The sequence below is a fragment of the Artibeus jamaicensis genome, unplaced genomic scaffold (genome assembly GCF_021234435.1).
Source record: "Artibeus jamaicensis isolate MK-2021 breed Jamaican fruit bat unplaced genomic scaffold, CSHL_Jam_final contig_391, whole genome shotgun sequence".
NCBI classification, from domain to species: Eukaryota; Metazoa; Chordata; class Mammalia; order Chiroptera; family Phyllostomidae; genus Artibeus; species Artibeus jamaicensis.
The window spans coordinates 11,184,723-11,209,172 of NW_026521814.1; the positions used below are offsets into that span (position 1 = coordinate 11,184,723).

General features: G+C 41.4%; 1 long non-coding RNA gene across 1 annotated transcript in view; it reads right to left on the bottom strand.

The window, feature by feature from the left end:
* Positions 1-455: 455 nt before the first annotated feature.
* The window catches only part of LOC128627388 (uncharacterized), a 79,891-nt gene continuing 55,896 nt past the window's right edge, over positions 456-24,450 (bottom strand). The window contains exons 4-5 of the long non-coding RNA XR_008391569.1: positions 3,256-3,305; positions 456-512 (exon numbers count right to left, since the gene is read on the bottom strand). This is a non-coding gene — a long non-coding RNA (uncharacterized LOC128627388). The remainder of the gene's footprint in view (positions 513-3,255; positions 3,306-24,450) is intronic.

Sequence of the window (24,450 nt, forward strand, 5' to 3'; positions counted from 1 at the left end):
TTTGTTCTGTACCCTCCAATGAATGGTAACGCCAATGCTGAGAGTAAGTCACTTTGTCTTAATTTTCTCACCTATAAAATGGGGATAATGAATTTCAGCCTAAAAGGATCCCAAGAGGTAAAATATTAGAAAATGATTGAAAAATTATAAGGTCTTTTTTTTTTTTAGTAGTAGTAAGGAAGTTAGTAGGAGGGGCAGCAAGGAAAGAGAGTTATTGTTGGTAAGCTGGGGAAGTAGTAACTTTGATCTCTAACAGAGGGACCACAAGCGTTGTGGTATCTGAAGAATATTAGTGCTAAGTCAGGAGCCGAGGCTCCTTCTATCTTACTGTGCCACCATTCACAGCATGTTACCTTCACCAGCATGTCCAGGTGGCCTACTTTCACATCTAGCCAACGGGAAGAGGAAAGGAAGGACGTGCTTGCTCTTTTTAAGGGCACAGTCTATAAATTGCACTCACCAATTGCACTCACATCTCATTGGCCAGGACTAACTCACACGTCCATCTTTACCTGCAAGAGAGGATAAGAAATGTCATCTTTTTTCTCTAGGTGGTCATGAAACCATCAAAAATTAGAGGTTCTATTATGTTGAGAGAGAAAGGGAAGAGTGATATTGGGGGACGAAGAGCAGCTGCTGCCACACCCGGTACACTGCAAAATAATGAGACCATATGAGAAACCACCACAGAGAGAAGAAAAGCACCTCCTCCTCCACATTCCTCTCTTTCAATAGCCCCTAACTTAGAGCTATTGTCACCAAATCTGGGTGACAGGCCTCTCTTTCATTTTGAGTCCAAATAAATTCCTTGGCAGAATCCATTTCTTCCTGTATTTAGAGTGATAGAAAAGCCCTGCTCCTCAAACACAATGTTAACATCAAAGTAAGATTATTTCTAAATGCTAGAGTGAAAAAACCCTAGGAGACAGGACAAGACGCTCTTAGAAACAAATTGGTAGTCAATGAGGTCGGTTGAGAACTGGAAAGCAATGGCCACTCCTTCTTCTTCTAATTGCTCTCAGGAGGAGAAAAAATGGAAATGAGAAGGGTGAGGAAAGGAGCTGGGTGAGAACTGGGGGAGAAGAGAGGATAGTCAGTTGATTGTGTATCTGCTCTTTTCCCTGAGGATTCTCGGTGGTTGAGGGATTAACTCTGATGGTCATCTTGGCCTTTTTCTTTTATTGCCATTTAATCCCATACAATGCCTGTTTTAAATCTTTTTGTTTGACAGACCCCTTTGAGAATCTGAGGAAAACAATAGCTCTCTTCCCAGGGAGAAAATTACATATGGATAAAATTTAGATTCCATTTTTCTATCCTCAAGAACCTCAGGGCTCAGAGGCTGATTCCTAGACCAAGAGAATCGGCTTCACCTGAGGACTGAGAAAGGCAGGCTCTGGGGTCCCAAACCAAGTCTTATACATCAGAATCTGCATTTTAACAACATCCCCTGTGATTTACATGCACATTCAAGTTTGAGAAGCACTGCTCTGGAAGTCAGTGAAACCCAACTCTATCACGACTGGTTGGATGTGGCTACATCGGTTAGGCTATAGGTTCAGCTGCAAATTTAAAAAAAAAAACCCTACCAAAAGTTGCTTAAACAGAATAGGAGGCTTCTTTTTCTCATGCAACCTAAAATCTAGTAATAAGTCCATTCAGAGATGGTGTAGTTTGCCTCGCTCTCCATCTATATTTCCACTCAGCCATCTTTAGTATGTGGCTCTCGTCCTCATGGCCGTCAGATGGGCCCTAGACCTCCTTTACATTCTAAGCCAAGGGCAAAAGATGGCCATAATAGGAGCTATACACCAAATACTAAAGATTTTACAGATCTGTAAGATGTTCCTGTGTATTGTGCCATTGAGTCAATTCCAACTCCTGATGACCCTGCGAATGAGTGACATCCATCGTGTCCTGCCCTCAACAACCCCACTCAGCTCCTGTTCACTCACTCCATGGCTTCTTTAACGGAGCCAGTCGGTGTCGTACTTGCTCTTCCTCTTTTCCTGCTTCCTTCCATTTCCCAGCACCATCATCCTTTCCTGAGAACCCTGCCTTCTCATGACGCGCCTTAAGTAGGGCAGCTTCCACCGATGTTTCAGGCTTACTGTGCTATGGGACACATTTGCTCATTTTCCTGGTGGCCCAGGGTATCTGCAGGGCTCTCGTCCAATACCGTATTTCAGATAATATGATTTTTTTCTATCAGTCTTTTTCACTGCTCAGCTTTCACATCCGCACACAGTAATTGGGAATACAAGGGTTTTTCCATACTCCCTGCAAAAACGCTCTGATGCGGACTACATAGAATGCAAAGCTACAAGATTTTGATTCATCTTTTAGATATAGTTCAGCTTTTAGATAATTTATAGATGTGTTGGAAAAAGAGACAGCCAATATTTAGTCCCCATCAGTAACAGATTTAAAGAACCTATAACAAATATTTACCAAGATATCTTTTCAAATCTAAGTTGTCAGCACCAAGTTTGTGTAGCCCATATAAGTTTACAGTATCGATGCTTATTTCAGTGGTGTGTGGACAGCTGGATAACAGTTTTTGAGAACTATACTATTTTGCTTTTATAAAAACCACTTCTTGTATTGGCTTCATGTATTCATTCCCACAAGTCAGTATATGCTTGTCAGGATTATTAATACTCACATGAAGTTACACTCCTCACCACAGTTTTGGGAAGCAGCCCCTCTGACAACGAGGGCTGCCATCTTATATGCTGTTCAGACTTTCGGGCCTGATCAGTCCTGTTTCCAAGACGTCTGTGGTGTTATTGACATGTTAATTATTACAGCAAATGACAAAATGTGCAAAATGGTACCCCCCTTCTTAATGACATAAATAAGTGAAGCAATTAATTTTACACAATAAAAACAAGCAATACAATAACTTACAAATTTGGAGTTTCTTCATTATTACATCAAATTGCAAAATGGAAACATGTAATTTCAAAAGGCTCATAAGTAAAAATGGAAACACAGCTGATGCCGCGTCAGCTTGTGGGCTGCAAAATAACGTGGGGCTTGCACAGTGCGGAGCAGTCGACATCTTTTAGATACATCGGGCCACGTATGGTTCAGAAACTATAAATCTTCCTAGAACTGAGCCATCCCAATGATCCAAGCCATTTGCACATTGTAATAAAAAAACAAAACAACAATTTTCCCCACTTATTTTCCTTCATGTATTAGTTTGGAATTCCAGCGGCCACTTTGCTTAGGATCCTCATCTCCATTTACCTGAAGTTGCAGGAGCTGGAAGCCTATGATTGATCTTGTAACTTCAATATCTGCAGAAAGATAAGGAGGAAAGCAAATTTTCTGGGAGAGCTGACAGCAGTCTTTAAGATGAAATGTGTATACACCAAGCCTGACACCCTATATTGCCCCCCTATCTTTGAAACCGACAGTTACAGGGCTGACATTGGGTTCTGTGTGTTTGTTTTGGCGAGTGAGAAAGTAACACATATTTCTTTGACATCCTGTGCAATTTTGCAAGTATTCAGGGCACACTCCCTCCTTTGCATGGAGAATGTATTTGCACAGTTGTCAGAATGATGGACAGTGGAGCGAGTGACAAGATGGAGCGCTGATCTTTGCTTGTTATTGCATACAATAGCCTGGTAGGAATCGTGTGATGTGTTGGTGAGACAAACTGTGTCCCATTCTGGAACATATTAAGTTTGTCTCCAGGACACACATGACTTCGCTAGGGTGTGGAACCTCATTCATAATAGATGCTAATCTTTTCAGGGCTGACTGATTACAGCACTTCCTGCCCTTCACGGAATTAGAGCTGGGTTTTATCAAAGGACTCAAACTGCCTGCTAATTAGACTAATTCCCTTCATCATGAATTATTTATTTCCATTGGTAACCGATCACTGTGACATTAATGGGTTCTGCTCAACTTGGTTTCATACTAATACACGCTAGGAGTTAAATGTTTAAAAATTCCTGATACTTCACTCCAGGTCAAGTGTATCTTTGGCTAATATTTGACAAATTTGATGAAGCTCGATGGTTATGTTTTAGTTACAATAAAATGAGACAAAGTTTCAGATATGGCTTAGAATGTAAAACAAACCTATTTCTCTCTCTGCTCTGGTGTCTCTTGACTTAGGCAGAATAGGTCATCTTACTGTCTGTTGCTCATGCTGTCTGTGTTGTGTAGTATCTGTCAAGGTCAAACCATCATGTCAAAATGCTGGCGATCCTCTTTAGGATAATAGTATTTCAAAGTTGAGCTAGACAGAATGTCAGTTAGTAAAGCTGACATGATGCTTAATTCAGTTATTGACATCTGCTGATGAAAGCCGGAGGGCAGTGTCTTGTTTAGCCATTTGTAAAACACAGACTGCACTTTTGAAAAACAAAATTTACAGATCTAGCCCAATGGTGCACTATGCGTTAACCCTTGAAGTTGTACAGACGGGGTGCCTCAAAGTGCAGTCCGGGCTCTACCTGTGTCCTGGAAGTGTTCGTGAAAGTGCAGATTCCTGGGCCACACGCAAGGCCTGTTAGAGAATCTCTGAGAATGGGATCCCAGAGTTCGCCTTGCTACCAAGCACCACAAGGGATTCTTAAGCAGTGTGAAGATCTGTTATCCTGGAAAAACTTTATAAATCAATATTTTATCAGAAATATCGAATCATCTCATCCACTATAGAGGGAACACGGCCATTCAAGGTTGGTACTGGCTTCTGGAACTGGCTTCCACAGCAGCAGTCTCATCACCACGCACAAAATGAACATCAGCAGTTAGGTCTGTGAGTGAGGGAAGCAGACGCCACACCTTCACTTCAGGATACATGTGAAGAAGGTGTGAAAGGAAGGGCATCAGCAGCCCCCATTCGACAGGGCAGTGTGTGTTAGGTGGGCAGTCTTGCCACAGGGGGCACCCACAAAGGCACGTAATTGTGCCAGGTAGTGTGGCTATGAACTACTGAATTTTGGAAAGTGGTAAAAGAGAAAGTAAAAGGGCAGCCGTACAATGAGTGGCAACTGCAGATGAGGTGACATACACTGCACAAAGGCACTGTGCAGTCCCCAGTGCAGAGAGGCAGAACCACAAGTCAGCTCTGTTACAAGCATCTCCAGTTCCAAACCCAAGGATGGTTTTCACGGGTCCCGCATACCAAAGACACGTGGTCTCACATCCCATGTATCTGTGTGAGCAGAAAGCAATGTTTTCAACAATGTCAGGGTTACATATAAGAAATAATATATTATGCACATTCGTTAACCCCCGGTAAATTCTATCACACTTGTAATTTGAAGCATAAGTAATCTCTCCTTTCAGATTTTCTTTAACAAGTGGTACTATTGTATAACAGGAGCATTTTAATCCTCACATATGAGATCTATGCAACTGAGGAAGTGAGACGAAGTGGATTTGACCTTGAGCTGCACAGCGCACTGTTGTCGGGAGTGCAGTCACGCCATAAACAGGCATTTCTGACGTGCTTGCTAGGGTCTAGGGCCTTGTATTTGACGAAACTAGCCTTACGGAAACATGCATGGAGAGATTGTGGATTCACAAAGAGTTTACAGATATTTCCTGAATTATTTATGTGTGCAAGTGGCTCATTCTACCTAAAACCACAGGTGATATTTTTCTACTCAAGAAAAAAACTTCTTAAGTTTCCCAAAATATATTCTAAGGAAGACTAAGGTATAAAGATATTAATAAATACTCTTCAGGAAGAGTGCAGGATCAAATAAATGTGGGAAATGTAAACTTAACCACTTCTGAAAGTTTCTTCTGTTTCTTTCCAGATGGAGGAACCAGGACTAGATCTACTGTCCCAGCAAATCCCTGAAACGGCTCTTCTTTGATGTGGGACAGAGGCAGTGCAAGGCTGTGATTCCTGAAAGGTGAGAATCAAATACGATGGACCCCACCTGCACTCACTCTGGTTTCCACTTGGAGGCAATCTGCAGACTACAGCGCAGGGAAGGGAACCCCATGCAGAGCACATGGGCTTGCTGAATGGAGGAAAAGGAGGTCGGGGATGCTGTGGAGGTTGGAAGTTGCAGGTCATCGTTCCAAAGAAAAGGGCACTACGTAGAAAGAGAGCTACCTGAACCTTCACAGAGGACCCCTTGAGTCTTTGCTGATACGAGGTTATGCCATCGTGGTGTAAAATGCCACGAGGCAAGGGAAAATATAAGCAGGAACATGTAAATCCACAAAGGCAGGGATGTGTTTAACCTCCAAGCAGCCTGAGTGGAGCATCCTCATTTGTCACTGTCAGTGAAGGTCACAGGGGGCCATGCCTTAATAATATGGCCGAACATCCCCTGGGGTAAAACTACACTTGATATGTGATAGAAAAACTAAGGAAACTGGTCTAGAAAGGATCAAACTAAAAAGCAAGTAATTGCTTGCCAAAACAAAGCCTGGTGCTCTTTAAAAGAAAAAAATCCAGACATTCCACCACATAATATTCATAATGTCCATAATCCAACTTTCAAAATCACCAGACATGCCACAAAGCAGGAGATGTAAGCTATAACCAGAAGAAAAATCAGTCAATAGATAACAGGCTAGTTTGTCAAGTAGAATTCTCAAAAATGATGTTAAAACGGCTATTATACAGATGTTCAAGCAGTTAAGAAAAGTATGGATATAATGAGAAGAAAAATAAAAGGTAAAAAGAACCAAATGAAACTTCTAGAAATTTAAAAATATAATGTATGAGCAGAAAATTTTAGTGGAATTAACAGAAGATTAGGCACTGAAGGAAAAGAAATCAGTGAACTTGAAGACACAGGAAGAGAATCTATACAAAATGAAATATAGAGAGAAAAATCACCAAAAAGCAAACAACAGAGCAGCAGTGACTTATAGGATAATACGAAGCAGTTTACCATACATGTCATTAGAGTCCTAAAAGAAGAGAGAAAAGAAGGGAATAACTATTTATTTGAATAAGTAATTCCTTAAAACTCTAATTTGTTTAAAATTACGCACTCTTAGGTAAAAGAAGCTCCCACACTGGCTCTCTGTTTGTCTCAAGAAAGCCTGGAAGTTTTGTGGATAAACTTTATGTGCAGTGGTGTTCAAATGAACCCCTGGCTGCCTAAGACTTCCCTCACTTCTTATTGCAAGGAATTCTCATAAGCATCAAGTTCCCATGGGCTTTCTTTCCACCAGCAGAGGGATAGAGCACAGGCATGAAATAAACACTCCTTTTGGGGACATCAGGACCCAGTGAATCAGGACAAACTACTGGAAGCCAGACCATGGGCACAGGAGATGTCTCAAGTCATTTGCTGTTCTTCTAGTGCTTTTTACTAACTTTCATGGAATTCAGTTTTGTTTTGTTTTGTTTTGTTTTGTTTTTCAGAGAACTCAGGACGTCTTGTGAAAGCAGTTGCTATATTTCAGCCCTTCTGCATACACAGGAATAGAAGGAAAGTAAGAGGAGTTTGGGGAATCCTGGGGGAAAAAGACATGGATTAGTGTAGTAGGGCAAGGACAGCTGAAAGTTAAATAATTTGGGATGCAGCCGTGGCATGGAAGTAAGAGTAGCTTCAGAAGTAGCCAGACCAACTCTGCCTCTTACTTTCTGTGAGATACTTGGCAATTTTCTTATATTTCTGAGCATTGATTTCCTTATTTATAAACCAGGGATAAAAATATAAACTTGTGCGCATATCATACACACAATGGACACTGCATATACACATGTTATAATTTCCTCTTGTTTACTTAATGAAATAATATATGTACAATGCCTAGGACACAGTAAGCGCACAATAAACAGGGCTGGCATCATTGTTTCCAAAGCCATAGGAACAGTTTAAAATAATGAATCCCTTATCTGTGAGCATAGAGTGCCTACTATAGAAGGTTGGGGTAGGGGGCTCTTTAAAAGCTTCCAGTTAGGGTAGAGGTAAGGAGGAAAATAACTTATATTACAGAGCTCTCTTTAAGAAAAACTGCAAGATACTTCATTGTTTTCACAGGCAAGCTAATTACACCTGAATCTTCTCTGAGTGGCATAAGAAACTTCTTTTAAGTGTTCTTTTTGTTCAGTGGTTCTAACAGAAAGCCCATTTTCTTTTAAAAGCAGTTGTTCCTCTACTCCTATGCAATGGTGTCCCCTGAAGATAAACGCATCATTTAGAACTCTCTATACATTCTGTTGCCTGAACATGTTTTCTAAATATAGTAGCCAGATGATTACTTAATTTAGCTGGAAATGGCAGATTGTTGACAAAGAATCCCTGCTGAGTTCCAATGCCTTGAAATGCAGCTTTTTTAAAAAAGCAAATCATATCTGAAGACATGACTAACAATGCCATTTGCTTCATATAGTGACATAATATTTAGCTCTGTCACTGGAGTGTAATTGCCTTATTTTTACACTGTTAGTACTGTATTGATAAATACAGATTACCTGGAACCAGTCAGTCCTGCTGCAGGAGACAAAGCAATCGCAAAGAGTGAAGCTTTTAGTTTTCCAACACTCAGTTACTTAAATGATTATTATTTAGTTCACATATAGCACCCATTCATATAGCATCATTTCACTGACCCCCAACTTAATATGAGATAAAGAAGCAGAAGCAATTGGTTTCATACAACCAGAGATGTGAAGGGACATGTGTTGGGAACCACCTTGCCTGATTTCAGGATCTGTAACCCCCTTGGCTAAGGCTAAGTGAGTGACCTTCAGACCATAAGCCACTAAAGAGACAAAGCTTATCTCCCTGGAAGGGGCGCAGCCTCTGTCCCCGTTTACTTCACTCTGCCTGACCCCCAGTGCTTGATTTGTTAGCCAATGATGGGTAAGATTCCTCAAGGGAGGGTTGACCTAAGACAGACACAATCACGGGGCCCCCAGAGAAGGACTTGGGGACTACAGAAAAGGGGTGATGGACTCTCACCCCTCGGCTTTGACATAGCCTGAGTCCTCATTCTATCTGCAAGAAGTCTCCTAATCTCCTGGTTGCCTTACTTCCCCTACCTGACTTAAGCCTGAAACAGTGCTGGTGGTTGGTACGGCCCAGTGCTGGAAAGGGGGGTTCCCTAGGGCAATCAGGCCTAAGAAAAAATATGTAAAATCCTGCAAAACCTGCCTTGTTTAGAATGTTCTCAATTAAATGATAAAGGTCCAAGCAGGAAGTTTGTTCTCCAAATTTTTATGGCCCTTTATCTATCTGACCCTGACTCAAAATAGGCCCTCAGAGTTCTTTGTATGTTATCTATTGTTTGATCCTTATTGCCTGATAATGATTAATGAACTTTACCTGTATTCCCCTGCAAAATAAACCCAATAAAAGCCCATCGAGGAAGGGGCTCTTGGCCATTCTCCTTTGAGAGATCAGCCACCTTTTCTTCCCAAGCAGATCATGTCTTGGTAGACTTATTCTCATCCACGGTGGAGGGGGCACTCTGCGGGCAAAGGTCCCTCACAGACATGCAAATATAACTCTTGTTGCTCTTTTGCTACATGGTCATAGTGTGTGGAGGGAGTTGTAGGCATTAGAATTCTTGTGCCCCTGCCTTCTCTTATCTCCAGGAAAAGTACGTGCTGCCGTTTATCTCCTTCCTCTTGGATTAGCCATTGTTTTTGACAAGTTTGTGCACCTCATGCCTCAAGACTATGGGAATATAGTAGAGAGGAGAGAGCCCAACTTCAACTGTTCAAACAAAAAGGGAATTTATTGGCTACTTGGACTGACTGATTAGTCCAGGTGCCCAAACAATCAAATCCATCTGTGTTTCTCTCCACCTCTCAGGTGTGCTCTCCTTGTAGGTGGTTCTTCCCCATGGAAACAAGATGCCCATGGGTAGCAACCTTACAGCTTGAGGTCCTGACATTTAAATAGACATTGTAAATGGCCTGATTGGACCATGTCAGATAATCATACAACTATGTGTCCTGACCAGAGAGCATTTGATTTGCCTCTTAGAACTATATTTGCTAAAAAGTGCTGTGAGGTTATACCACCAGCTATGTTGACATGTTTTCCAAAATTTGTTCCTGGAGGCTCTCTGTAGCACAGTGTCCCTTCCATAAATTACTGTTAGAGAAAATGTTCTCAGGAAAACTGTTCTTTCCTGTGCAACTAGTTTTACTTGTTTCTTTCTTTAAAAAAAAAATCTGTTGGACTTTGTGAATCTGTTAGAGGCACGTTTCCTTCTTTGCTTTGGCTAATTTAAGAAGTCAGGGGCAAATTTGTGGTCTATAGATAGCAACTGCGTAGATACTATGAGACCATTTTATATGCTTTATATTTATTTTATTTTCTCATCTTTACTTTTATATTGCTTGATTTTTGTCTAATTGTTTAATCCTACTATTCCTATGTATTTTTTAAGCCACCTCATTTTTGGAGGTAAGGTATAAATAGGTAAATTTATTATTGAACCCTGTAGCCAACACCCATTTAAAAGATTTAAAAATATCTCATATTGCAGACGGCCCTGTAGAAATATTTTCTTGGATCCTTCCATGGTTCTTCTTACAGAAGCCTTAGTGGTAAGGCTAAGGAACTCTGTATCATGAATTGTTCTATTCAGCTGATCCATAAATACTCACTCAATGTCTCTAGGAAGCAGAAGAGCAAATGCAAGGAGATGAGTGGTAATGTAAAAAGTTGTCCTACTTCTGGCCAAACCCTCGTGTGATCAAGACTTTTCTTTGGCAGTAATCAGAATTCATTGTTAGGCCCAGTGGTCCTAGAGAAGCTAAGGTTCCTGGGTTGACCCCCTGCCCCTTTAGATGGTTGGGGCATTGTTCAGTAGATACCAAGGGATCTTGGAGATTGCATATTTACCTAAAGCTAAAATCCCAACCAAAAATCTTGTGCATAGGTTCCTGGAAGTGTTTTAAGGTCCCCAGTAATTAGGGCCATTTAGAGGTGGCCCCAACACTTCAGTCTTACTACTGGAGACAAAATCAAGGGTTTTGCATGAAAAGTTGCTAAACATCAATGGGATGACACTACTTTTGTGTTGGTCACTTTAATAGTTAGCTTTTAGTTGTATATAAGAGAAACCTAACTCAAATTGTCTTGAATAATCAAAAAGAATTTATTGGCAGAAAGACCCAGAGGTATGGAGAGCTTTATGCAAGCGAGAAGCTCAAGATGTCACCAGTGTCATCCAGCCAATTTTCTTCTCTCTGCTCTGCCTTGCACCGCATTGGCTTCTTTTCCAGGTTGGTTCTCCTCATTGCTGCAGAATGCTTGGCAGCAACAACTGGAGTTAGATGGCTTTTAATTCTTATCTATTGGAGAAAGCATCAGCTTTCTCTTTCCTATCAGAGCTTCCTTCCGTTTAGGCCAAGTTGTGTCAATCATAGGAGAAAAGTAATTAAAGCCAATCAGTCTCAGCTGGAGAAGGGTCAGGGACACCCAAATCATATAAGTAGGAATTTGGGAGTTGCATACCTGTCTCAGTATGAGGAAGGAAAAAAAGGAAGAAGTGAATGCTTGGAGAGTGGGGGGTAGTGAGGAAAAGCAAAGCTCACTAGCATTATTAAAGTGTTTTTTTTTTAATTTTACTTATTTATGTTTAGAGGGGAAGGAGAGAGGGAGAGAAATATCAATGTATGGTTGCCTCTCGTGTGTCCCCTGCTGGGAACTGGCCTGCAACCCAGGCATGTGCCCTGACTGGGAATTGAATCGCAGTTGTTTGGTTTGCAGGCCCACACTCAATCCACTGAGCTATACCAGCCAGGGTTCATTGCTAAAGTCTTAGAGTAACACTTTAGTTTGTTCAAGGATCCACAATGACCCCTCTAGTGCCTGCCTACAGAAAGTTGCAGTGCCTCCTACTGGAACAATTAACTGCATCATTGCTATTTTGAGCTTCCTGTATGACATTATGTCAGAAGAAAACCAATAGTTTAGGGGAGGTCTAAACAGATATATTAAGGGGAAAGGAAAACAGATCTGTCTCATTCATACAAAGTATATTCATCTTCTCAGTGAACAGCCACACTTAGTCTAGAGTATCTCTGGTAACCAGGTGGGAACCCAGCTAAGACTGAGAAGTGGAGGAGAGCTGTCACCTAGTGTTGAGTTCAGACCAGTGGAAGAAATGCATGAAAGACCCTAAAAACAGCAATGAACATGCTGCCTGGCAGGGCCTACCGAAGAGCTTTGGTTCGGGTGATAAAATTCAAGGACGCTCCACCAGCTTATGACTCAGTAGGTTCGAGACAGCTTCTTAGACTTGGCTTTAAGCTGCAGGTACCCTACAGGCTGGAAGTGTCTGTTGATGCAAACAATACAGCAAATTGTAAGAGAGTCTGTAAAATAAACCCTGTCTCCCTCCATCTCCACCTGATCACAAAGATCCTGACTGACCTCCACTTTGTCCCAGGTACACAGCCTGGCTTTTTAATCTAAGGATTAAGAAATCCTGAGATTTTGCAAAATCATTTTTACCGAATCTCTCTTTTTAGGGTCTTTCTTGTTTATTAAAGGCTTTGCAAATTACATCTCAGCCTCTTTCTTTGACTAATAGTTTGCATGAATAATAAAATCTTCCAGGAGTAAACAAGCTTGTATTTTTGCCAGTTATAAACTTTATTGCTATTATAAGATCGATATTTTGCAATCAGAACTCTTGACAGATCTTACTGATGGCAGGGGGGGCTGCCAACAAAGTACCACAACCTTTTCTCCTTCCTGGTGTGATTTTCTTTTTATACAAATATTAGTGTGATTTTAGATATGTGATAATCACTCTTCATCATATCTCAGGACTTAGGCAAGCAGTGGTGCATATATGATATGCTAACCAGTACCTATACTCACAGATGAAAGGTCCTCCCAACACAGACCACAGACTTGGCTGAAATACGGCCATCTCAGCAGGATAAAGGATTTGATTCAAAGAAGCTTAGAACCAGGTAACCTCTGGCTATTCCGACACTTGGCCTTTCTTTCTGACCCTCAGCATCATCTAGATTAGAAACTCCCAGTACTACCAATATCTGTTTCCTAATTTGCCTTAGGCTGACTCTCTTGTAAATCTTTGATCTGTTTTCTAGTGCAGGCGTTCTCGAATAGGTCTGAGCATCAGAATTACCTGGTTTGTTTTTGGTGGTTTAAAAATAACTAATTTTAAAACATGTAAATTAAAATTTCAAACAATACAGAATAAAATGAAAAGATAGGTTTCCTTTCTTACCTGGCCTTATCTCCTACTCATTTTTTAATAAAGATTTTAATTTATTTATCTTTAGAGGGGAAGGGAATAAGAGAGAAGAAACATCAATGTGTGGTTGCCTTTCATGCGACCCCTGCTGGGAACTGGCCCGCAGGGAACCAGCCTGCAACCCAGGCATGTGCCCTGACTGGGAAGCGAACCTCGATTGTTTGGTTTGCAGGCCCGTGCTCAATCCACTGAACTCCAGGGCTCCTACTCATTTTTTAAATCATTCCTGTTTTATATTGTTTTTCTCGTGATGACCTCCACAATATTCAATATTCAGTGACATGCTTATACATTTTATTCATGGCGTTCTTCAGAATATTTAACAATTTACAGGGCATATCCACTAACCCATCAGAACTCCTACCTGTCCGTGAGGCTGGAACCCTTCCCGGGAAGCCCCTGCTACACCAATCATTAACTTTTATTTGCAGGATTATGAGGAGACATGAAAGGATATATTAATGTCCTGTGGCTGCCATAACAAATTACATGAACTCGATGGCTTAACACAACAGAAATGTATTGTTTCACAGTTCTGGAGGCCCGAAGTCCGAGGCCGTGGCATCTGCAAGGCCTCACCCCTCCAAAAGCTCTAGAGGAGGACCCTCCTTTGCCCTTTTTACCTTTTGGGGGTTGCAGGCCCTTCTAGGCTTGTGGCTGCATAACTCCACTCTCTGCTGCTGTCTTTATGTGGCCCCCTCTGTGTCTGACACTTGTCACTGGATTTAGGCCCCCTCTGCATAATCCAGGATGATATCATCTCAAGATCCTACATTTAATTATATCTGCAAATACCACTTCCCCCATAAGGGCACAGGTTCTGGGGGTTAGCACGCAGCTGATCTTTTAGGGCCACTATTCAACCCACTCTAGGGGGAAGAGAAGGTTGTGAGTATGGCTGTTTAACAGTAAACACTGAAACATTTTAATATTTCAACACATTTGTCTATATTGTCTAAACATAAATCTTGCCATTATTTCTCGATTTATTCATTTTAAATGGTATCTATTGATCTGTGACAGATTTTCAGGCCCATACAGATCTACTGAATCACCTGCATTTGAAATTCTCCCCGATGAAGCCATCTCATTGACCACGGGAACTACAGTTTTACAGTTGTGATTCTCAAGTCTGGGGCAGAAGGACCATAATCTCCCAAACTTCTCCTTCAGCACCCCGGGGACTCTTGGGCTGGTGCATGGTGGCTCCTGGTGACATGCATTAGTTCTCTGCAGACGACCCCATTGTTGGAGTTGGGGGCTTGAAGGTGCTGAGAGGCCAAAATGGTTCCAGTGAGAAACAGATGCATGTTCCAGGTCCCCTCCCAGACTCCCGTCTGTCCTCACCTCTCTCCCACTTCCCGTCCATTGTTCCATTCTGAGTGCTGGCCCTGCTAACTTCAGGTCCACATCAGACACAGGGACAACAGACTTAAGTAACTGCTTAACATGCTCCAGGGATCCAGCCAGGTCTAATCCCTAAAAGAATCCCGATACCACTCATAGTGGTTCTACTTCTCTGATCAATCCTACTAAAAAAACATTCGGATGTTCTTTTATTATTCTGTTCTTTTAAGGAAATTCATTTTGAAGAGTTAACTTCCCTGCCAAATCTAAACTAAAACCAGAGGTATGTGAATTAAATAGGCATTGTTATCTTATCTTGCAAGGACTGCTTGTCACATACCATGATCACCTTGGTGTCATCATAACCTCTCCAGTCTCTTGGCTCTTCCTGTCCATCCCGATGTCTAGACCCTGAACCACTTTTCACTCTCTGTTCTTTCTGGCTTTCACTCCTCTCCCCATTCAGGCCAGTGCCCAGCTCTAGGCATGGCCAGCTGTCAGCAACCTGTGCTCCCACTTCCTTCACAAACTTCTTGACGGGGCAGCTAGCACCAACTGTCTCAGCTTTCTCTTTTCTGACATCCTTTTGGCCCACAATCATCTCTGCACTGTGGAATGTCACAGAGATTTCCTAAGCCTAAAGCCCTAGGTCTCTGCTTCACAGCTAATCCTCCCTGACTTATTCATAGAACGTACCAGGGTTGCCCTGCCTCTACTAAAAACTGCTTGTTTTCCTTCTTTTTGTGGTGCTGTCACCTTCTCTCATGTCTGGAACTGTTCCTGCTCTGAATCATTCACAGGTTTTCTTGTCACTGCAGGCTCTCAGGACACCGTCCCAAGGGCGGGAGCCTTGTGGCGTGGTTATCTGGGGGCTCCCCTGCTGGTTTGCTTACAACTTAAAACAGGTTCTTGCCTTACTTTGTAATCTCTCATAGTTCTTAAATAATATTTTTATTGGATTTTTTTAATCTTTAAAAATGTCTATTAATTTATTATTTTCAGCTTCCCACCTCCCCATTTTCTCCACCTCCAAAATACATTTCTGGTTTGACTGTAAGCCATTGGGGGGCGCAGCATATACTGTACATTACTGTACAGCAATTTGCTTTACAATTAGATTTTTGGGAACATAGCTATTCTTTTTATGGCAGTACGGAAGGCAAACTTAATATGAATTAGTTTAAAACTGATACTAATGCCTAGTTGTTCTGCATTAGACTCTATTCTTTATTTTCTCAACCAACTGCCTGTCAACTCTGTCTATGCTGGAAATCTTAGTCATTCTTCTAGATTTAGCTCCAACAAAGTCCCACCGTGTCATGGACTCTTTCCTAAATGCCTTGTAGTTAAACATCCTCTCTAGTCTACTTCAAAATGTATGCAGGTATTCAATTTTTTCTTTTTGATAACACTATCATATTATAACTTTTCACACTTATCTTCTAATACTTGGCAAGTTGCTTGAGGTCAAAAGTTCATTGCCATCACCCCCTTTTGCAGGACCCCCTAACTTTCTATAGCTAGCTCTATACTTTGCATGTCTTAGGTCTCTGATAAGTGTTTTGAAATTTAAATCAAGTGGGCAGGTTTTGAAAGATACGCTTGAGATTGAACCATAATGTGAGGTGTGGAGCAACTAATTCTAGACACAATCCCAAAGCTACCTGCGGAAGGTGTGGTGAACAAGACCATTTTGGGGTGGAATCTATGACATCTCTTCTCCCCCTTGAGGCTCAAATCTCAAGAACGAATCTCATGAGGATCTATAGGAATGAGCAAACAGGAGGAAATCCCTAAGAATTTCAGCGTGAGATCTAAATTGAGTGTCTAGATGAAATTTTGGCTATTTGTTGATATCTCAGTGTTTCTAGAGCCTAGAGGGGACAGAAAATCTGGTGACAAATTTTCAAAAAGACATTTAGATTCTGTTTATAACCCTAGATTATTACCTTGGAAGTTATCATTCACCCTTTCTTTTTCAGCCAGGTCATCACTGAGTTTGGGACATAAACATAATTAGAGAAAGAAAGAATTTATTAACAGCTCTTCAAGGACTTTTGCTCCCGTTCTGATAAAAAGATTTTCCTTCTTATTTGAAACAGAGAAGATCATCCATCTTTCCTTAAAGTATAAACATTTTTTAAAGACCCTCAGGCTGAAGGTCAGTTGGGAGTAGCAGATAGAGACAGCAAGGCAGCCCAGATAAGAGTTTCCAAAGCTGTCCATCACTTGAATAAAAGCCGAGCAGCAGGTATTGATCCTAATCTAGAAGGTGGGTTGAAAGGAGGAGGTAATACCACAACATCACGGTTGCTCAGAAATATGAGAGGGGAGACTGTGATGAAGTGGCAGAGACACAGGCAACAGCAACCATCATGGACCAGGTAGAAACGATGATCCATGCTTGCGAGACAAGCTAGGCATGACCTGGAGAGCTCTGTGGGTGCCTTTGTATTGCCCAGATAAGGGAACTAAACATGGAACCCAGTAGGCTTGGATTTCCGGACAAAGGAGACAAGACTGATCTTTAACCAGGGTGAGTCAGATAAGAGGATTACTCTCTAGGGCTGAGAAAGTGATGGCATGAACTGCAGCCTCCTCCTAAGGTGCAGGTGCTTGTTCTCCAGGCCATTCCCCTCTCGTCCCTCCTCCCCCAGCACCTTTTTGCTCCTGAATCTTTTCTCCTACTTGCTCACTGGATCTTAGAGTTTTCACCAGCTCCACTATACTTCTCAGTTTACATACTTGGCTTGTTTTCATGGTTTCCTGGACTCCCCAAACCTGTGCACTAACTAAATTTCAGTATACAAACTCACATATGGAAAAAAAAAAAGCAAGTTTCTTGATTTTTCTATAACTGAATTTCTGTTTTACATTACTATTCTACTAAACTGACAGAACTGCAATCTCAGAAATTCATTTCCAGTCTAGGGGGTTCTCCTACCTAGGAGAAACATCTCTGCAAAACAATCGGACAGCCTAACCTCACCAGGCAGCACCTGGCCCTGAGGGCTGCCGCAAAACTTCCCCGCTAAGGGCCAACTATCCTGGATGTTCCCAGTGCTTCCACTCCCTCCAACTTCGCCCCTCAACACAGACAGGGCAAATCACTTCTGGTCCCATGCTGTCTGGGGTAGGAGATGGGCAGGGTGACCACTCTCCTTCAATACTTAAATGCAGTGACTAAAACTTTGATCTTTCTGTGTTTTCTTCAGTACATAGATTATTGAAGTATAACAACCAAGAAGAATCTCCTAGAATTGCCTCTTCAGCCCTGTCAGTGGCACTAAGCCCCGGACAAGGCTCAGATAAAGGGATGTGCCAAAGGGGAAGGGAAATGCATGGGCGGTGTGAGTGGGACGTGCAGAAATGCATTGGTTAAGGGTTCCAAAATGATATCCTGTAGCCTACAATGCTGGGACCCACCCCATGGGTCTTTTTGTCTCCTGTCATATTGTGGTTCACATATTTTATTGTTATTAGGGACAAGTTGCCTTCTTTTGTCTTCTTTTTCTTTACCCTCCCTGAGAAAAGCCACCCACTGTCCATCCCTCCAATCAAAAGCTGCTCTTCCTCCAGAAACACTTCAATTATTGTAGTAATCTTTATAGTGACCATAATCTTTGGTCACTATACTAAAGATTACTACACTATTTACTACACAGTATAAAGTTACTACACTATTGTAGTAATCTTTATAGTGACCATATATTTACATATCTTATAGCAATAGATGTTGATATCTACAGATAAAAATCTAGCAAATAAATCTCACGTCTTTTTAAAAAAATTTATTTAGTTATTTTTTCAAAGAGAGGGTAAGGGAAGGAGAAAGAGAGGGAGAGAAACATCAAAGTGTGGATGCCCCTGCCACACCCCCAATTGGGGACCTGGCCCACAACCCAGACATATACCCTAGCTGGCAATCGAACTAGTGACACTTGGGTTCCCAGGCCCATGCTCAATCCACTGAGCTACACCAGCCAGGGCTAAATCTCACATTTTATGTATCATTTCTACCAGACACTATGATGTTTCACATAAGGTATTACTCTGAAAACTCGGAGCTTGCCTACTTTAAGTCACACATTTTTTAACAAAGTGAACTATTTTTAGATTTTTATTCTTACAAAGCATTTTTGTTGTGGCAAAATATACATAGCATAATATTTGCCATTTTAACCATTTTCAGTATACGATTCAGTGGCATTCAGTACATTCACATTGTCGTACAGCCATCACCTCTTCCCGTCTCCAGAACTTTTCATCACTCTGAGCTGAAATTGTGTACCCAGTTATTACTCAATGACTCCCCATTTCCCCCTCCCTCAGCCCCTGGTAACCACTACTGTACTTTCTGTCCCTATGGATTTAATTATTCTATGTACCTTGTAAAGTGGAATCATAGAATACTTTTCCTGTTGTGTCTGCCTTATTCCACTTAGTATGTTTTCAAGGTTCATCCATGTTGTAGCATTTTTTCACAATTTTATTTCTCTTTAAGGCCGTATAATATTCCATTATACCCATGTACCAAAAATTTTGCTTATCCATTCATCTGCCTGTGGATATTTGGGTTTTTTCCTTCTTTTGACTATTGTGAATGATGCTACTATGAACATGGTGTACATCTGTTTGAGTCCATGATTTCAATTATTTTCAGTGTACACCTGGAAGTGGAATTGCTGGATTATATAATAATTTTATGTTTAATTTTTTAGAAACTGCCACACTATTTTCCATAGTGGCTGTACCATTTTGCATTCTAACCAGTAATGTGAAGGGTTCCAATTTCTCCATGTCCTTGCAAATACTTATTTCCTATTAAAAAAAATAACAACCATTCTAATGGATATAAAAATGGTATCTCCTTGTGGTTTTGATTTGCATTTCTCTAATGATTAGTCATGTTAAGCATATTTTTATATGCTTATTGTCCATTTGTATATCTTCTTTGGAGGAATGTTTATTCAAGTCCTTTGCTCATTTATGAATTAGGTTGTTTATTTTGTTGTTGTTGAGTTGTAGAAGTTTATTATACACTCTGGATATGAATCTCCTATCAGATCTATGGTTTGCCAATATTAACTCCCATTCCATGAGTTGTCTTTTTCCTTTCCTACTAGTATCCTTTGATATGAAAAAGTTTTTAATTTTGATAAAGACCAGTTTATCTACTTCACCAACCTTTTTTTTATTTTTATTTTTTTAATTGATTATGCTGTTACAGTTGTTCTATTCCCCCCTTCATTCCCCTCTACCCTACCCCCCATCCCCACCATTACCCCCCTTTAGTTTATGACCATGTGTCTCAAGTCCTTTAGATTCTATATTTCCCATGCTATTCTTGCCCCCCCATCTATTTTCTATCTACTGTCTATGCTACTTATTTTCTGTACCTTCTCCCCCCTTCTCCTCCTCCCACTCCCCTGTTGCTAACCCTCCTTGAGATCTTCATTTCTATGTTTCCACTCCTGATCTAGCTGTCCTTTTAGTTTCTTTCGTTTTAGGTGTGGTTGTTAATAACTGTGAGTTTGTTGTCCTTTCACTGTTCATGTTTCTTTAACTTCTTTTTCTTAGATAAGTCCCTTTAACATTTCATATAATAAGGGCTTGGTGATGATGAACTCCTTGAATTTGATCTTATCTGAGAAGCACTTTATCTGTCCTTCCATTCTAAATGAAAGTTTTGCTGGATAGAGCAATCTTGGTTGTAGGTCTTTGGATTTCATGACTTGGAATACCTCTTTCCAGCCCCTTCTTGCCTGTAAGGTCTCTTTTGAGAAATCCGCTGACAGTCTGATGGGGACTCCTTTGTAGGTGACTGTCCCCTTAGCTCTTGCTGCTTCTAGGATTCTCTCCTTCATTTTAATCTTGGCTAATGTAATTCTGATGTGCCTTGGTGTGTTCCTTCTTGGGTCCAACTTCTTTGGTACTCTTTGAGCTTCCTGGATTTCCTGGAAGTCTATTTCCTTTGCCAGATTGGGGAAATTCTCCTTTATTATTTGTTCCAATAAGTTTTCCACTGGTGGCTGTGCCTTTCCCCCTTCTGGTACCCCTATAATTCGGATATTGGAGCGTTTAAAGATGTCCTGGAGGTTCCTAAGACTCTCCTCATTTCTTTGAATTCTTGCTTCCTGACTCTTTTCTGTTTGGCTATTATTTGCTTTCTTCTGGTCCACTCCATTGATTTGAGTCCCAGTTTCCTTTTCATCGCTATTGGTGTCTCGTGCAATTCCATTCATTTCAATTAGTTTCGCCTTCATATGTTTCTCTAATTTGTGGCTATAATCAACCAGTTCTGTGAGGATCCTGATGACCAGTGTTTTAAACTGTGCATCTGAGAGTTTTGCTATTTCTTCATCGCTTAGGTCTATGGGCTCAGGGATTTTGAGAACTTGCGACATTTTTGGTCTGTTCTGGCCCTTTAAGTGTGAGAAGCAGCCCCTTGGACTCCCAGGTCGCTGGGTTGTGATGCTGTATGTGGGGGCGTGGTCAGAGCGGGGAAATGGCGGTGCCCTCTACTGCCGCTTGCCGCGGGGGATGCTGGGCCCCGGTTGAACCGCCCACTCCCTCGCCGGTCTGCTCGCGCACAAATGCGCGACCACAGTCAACACGCAGCCCTGCTGTCCCGCTGTCTCCCCCGCGGTCGCTGGCCTGGTTGCTCGCTCGGTCGCTCACTAGGTCCAACCCTGCACCTGGATTCCGTGCCCCTGGATTCCGCAAGCCTGAGTCCGTCTGACCAAGTTTTCCTGTGCAACCCCGCTCCACCAGCCGCTGGTTTCGCCCTTTACCGGTCAGGCTGAAGAATTTGTTGTTAACGGAGTTCCAAAAAGTTCAATTTTCCGTGTTCTGGCTGTGTTTTGTGTTGCTAATATTTAGTTGTCCCTAAACTTGGTTGTGTGGGAAGGCACGGCACATCCACCTATGCCTCCATCTTGTACTTCACCAACCTTTTGATGAAGACCATAGGTTGTTGCCTATGCTTTTGGGGTTATACCCAAGAAATTGTCACCAAATCAAATTTCATAAGATTTTCTCCTATGTTTTATTCTAAGAGTTTTGTAGTTTTTGATCCTATGTTTAGGTCCTTGATCTATTTTGAGTTAATTTTTATACATGCTATAAGGCAAGGTTCCAAATTCACTCTTTTCCATATTAATACTCAGTGTTTCCAGCACCATTTGTTGACGTACATTTTGAGATATTTACAATGAATATTACACAACATTTTACTTTCTTAGACAACATATGGAGGACAGAAAATGTTTTCTGAGGGATCTTTGTCACCATTAAGATGATTAATTCTCCTCCTGTGCTGCACTACAGCAACTCTCTCAGGGGCCCCTCGTGCTGGTGACCGCTCACTGAGGGGCGTTATTTGTTTCTTTCTAGGACCTCATTGTTTTCAGTGTTCCCCTTTGTCACCAAACTGTTCACTGTCGAGAACTTAGCTGTCAAGTCTCCCTCACAGCAGTGTGCCTTCCTCATTCATTTCTATAGACTAACAAACCTAATAGCCAACCTTAACAAGAATTGTACATAAACCTAAAGTCAGTATTCTCTGAGGAAGGACCCAGTGTAAGAATAGAGTAAAGGAAATGATCTCCAGTTAAAGGAGATCATTCAGTTAAAGGACTCTATGAGAGCTATTGACTTTGCTAAGAGATCACTGTCATTCTTGTTGAGGCCGTCATCTGTGTCTGATGTGTACATAATTAAGCATTACACACTGATATGCTAGTAAATATTTAAAACCAGCAGAAGGGAGAAGTCTTCTTTTATAGTGGCAGCTGATTTCCATGGTGTAAATACTCCCAGAGTGGTCAATTTCAAGCTCCAGCGTGACGTCACTGAACGTAGAGTTGGGAAGTGATGTGCAGTAGTGCATCATTATATAGTAATAGGGATACAATAGTCACAAATAACTTCAAAAGCATGGATAAAAGCAAAATTAGCTAAATAATTAGGAAGTGATACATTTTGAGTATTTATTACCTTTTTTATCATTGTTTTTCATCGTAAGTTTATAGTCTGATTTTTAATAAAAGTTGTATTTAGCAACTGGCTCACAAAATTCCTGAAAATTTAACAATTGGCTCTTGTGAGTTGGGACAAGCCGGATCCATCCTTTGGCATTACTCAACTACTTTACACCGAGGGTAATAATGTCTTAAAATTTTTTATCCCCAAGAATTTGCACAGACTGAAAATGTTAATGGAGATTTTAAAGGTTCAGATTAATTAATAAATGACTTGCACAACCAGCTGGAAAAAGGAATATTTGGGTGGTATGCTGCAGAATATTAGATAGCTAACATTTTCTGAGTTCTTATTTTGTGCCAGGCACTACGATAGGTTCTTTATTGTCATTATCTTGTTGAATCCTGATAAGAACTCCTGGGTAAGTGCCATTATTATCTCCATTCTATAGATGAGGAAATTGAGGTTTAGGGAGGTTCATGTGCTCAACAAGACATATTAGGTTCTGAACCCATCTGTGTGTGACATCATGCATTTAAGAATTATTTATTGAAATTCCACCATTTACTAGATGATGAGTGGTAAGGGGGACTGAGAGGAGAATAGCATGGCTGGGCAGAGAGTGAAGGGGACCATGACACAAGATGAAGCTAGAGATGCCTGAATGGCTACACCACAAAAAACCTTTTTAGCCACATTAAAGAGTTTGGTCTTCATTCAGGAGCACTTAAAGCCACCGAAAGATTTTAGTTGTGAGGTGTGAAATATGTCCAACTCTGTCTTTTGAAGGAAACTTCTCTTTGGGGAAGTGTACATAGGAGAGCAGAGGAAAGGCCATGGTGGTGATGCTGGCCCGAGATGATGAGAGGAAGGGTGTGCTGATTTCTTGCTTCTGCAGCTGGATGCACAGTGGTGCCATCCACCCTGTTGGAAAGCAGTGCCAGAGAAGCACGCTGAATTTTGATCAATGTTGCGGTTTCCATAAGATTTTAAAAAAGAGAAGTGAGAATTTGGGGACCTAAGCCATGCCATCAGTCTTGTTGTTGCAATAATTATGTCGTGAGTTGGATCAGATGAATTCAGAGATCTTTGGACCGTGGCATTTCATGATGTTATGCTACCTGACAGTTGAGGTAGACACAAAAGAGTCACCACATCTTTCTGCTTGTGTCTCTTTGTGCTATTTTTTTTCTTTTCCTGGACTTTGAGACTTATCTCCTGTGGTATTGTTCAGTTTTATTTTAGTTTTTGTTAAGCCTCACCAGAAGACATTTTTCCATTGCTTTTAGAGAGAGCAGAAGGGAGAAAAATATCCGTGTGAGAGAGAAGCACCAATTGGTTGCCTCTTGTACATGCCCAAGCTGGGGGTTAGTGGCTGCCCAGGGATCTTATCATCAAACTGGGGATCTCATGAGCCTGGATGACATCAAACCCACAACCATGCACCTTGATCAAAACTGAATCTGCAACCCTGTGGTTACAGGATAGCACTCCATCCAACTGAGCCACCCAGCCAGGGTGCATATGCTGACCATTCCAGATGAGCTGGCAAAAGTAAATCTTGACTGGCTTTCCAGCCTGTTGTAGCTTCTTCAGTAATGTGCTTGGGCTACACAGTGTGAGGATATCTTAGATTCCACAGAAAGGAAAAAAATATATAAAAACAAACATTTATTGAGGACCAGCTATAGGTCTGACACTGTGCTAGGATCCAGGATACAATGATAAATGAAACACTCTTGGCCTTAGGAGCCTCACGGTAATTGGGAGAGATGTAAACATGCAATTTCATTGTAATGAGGGTTCAGAGAGGTGAGGAAGCCCGTGTAAATGGCCAATCCTGCCATCCAGAAGGGCCCCTGGGTCAACTGTGTTACTTATCAAAGAATTTCAGATCAAGAGGAACGCAAGCAATGAAAC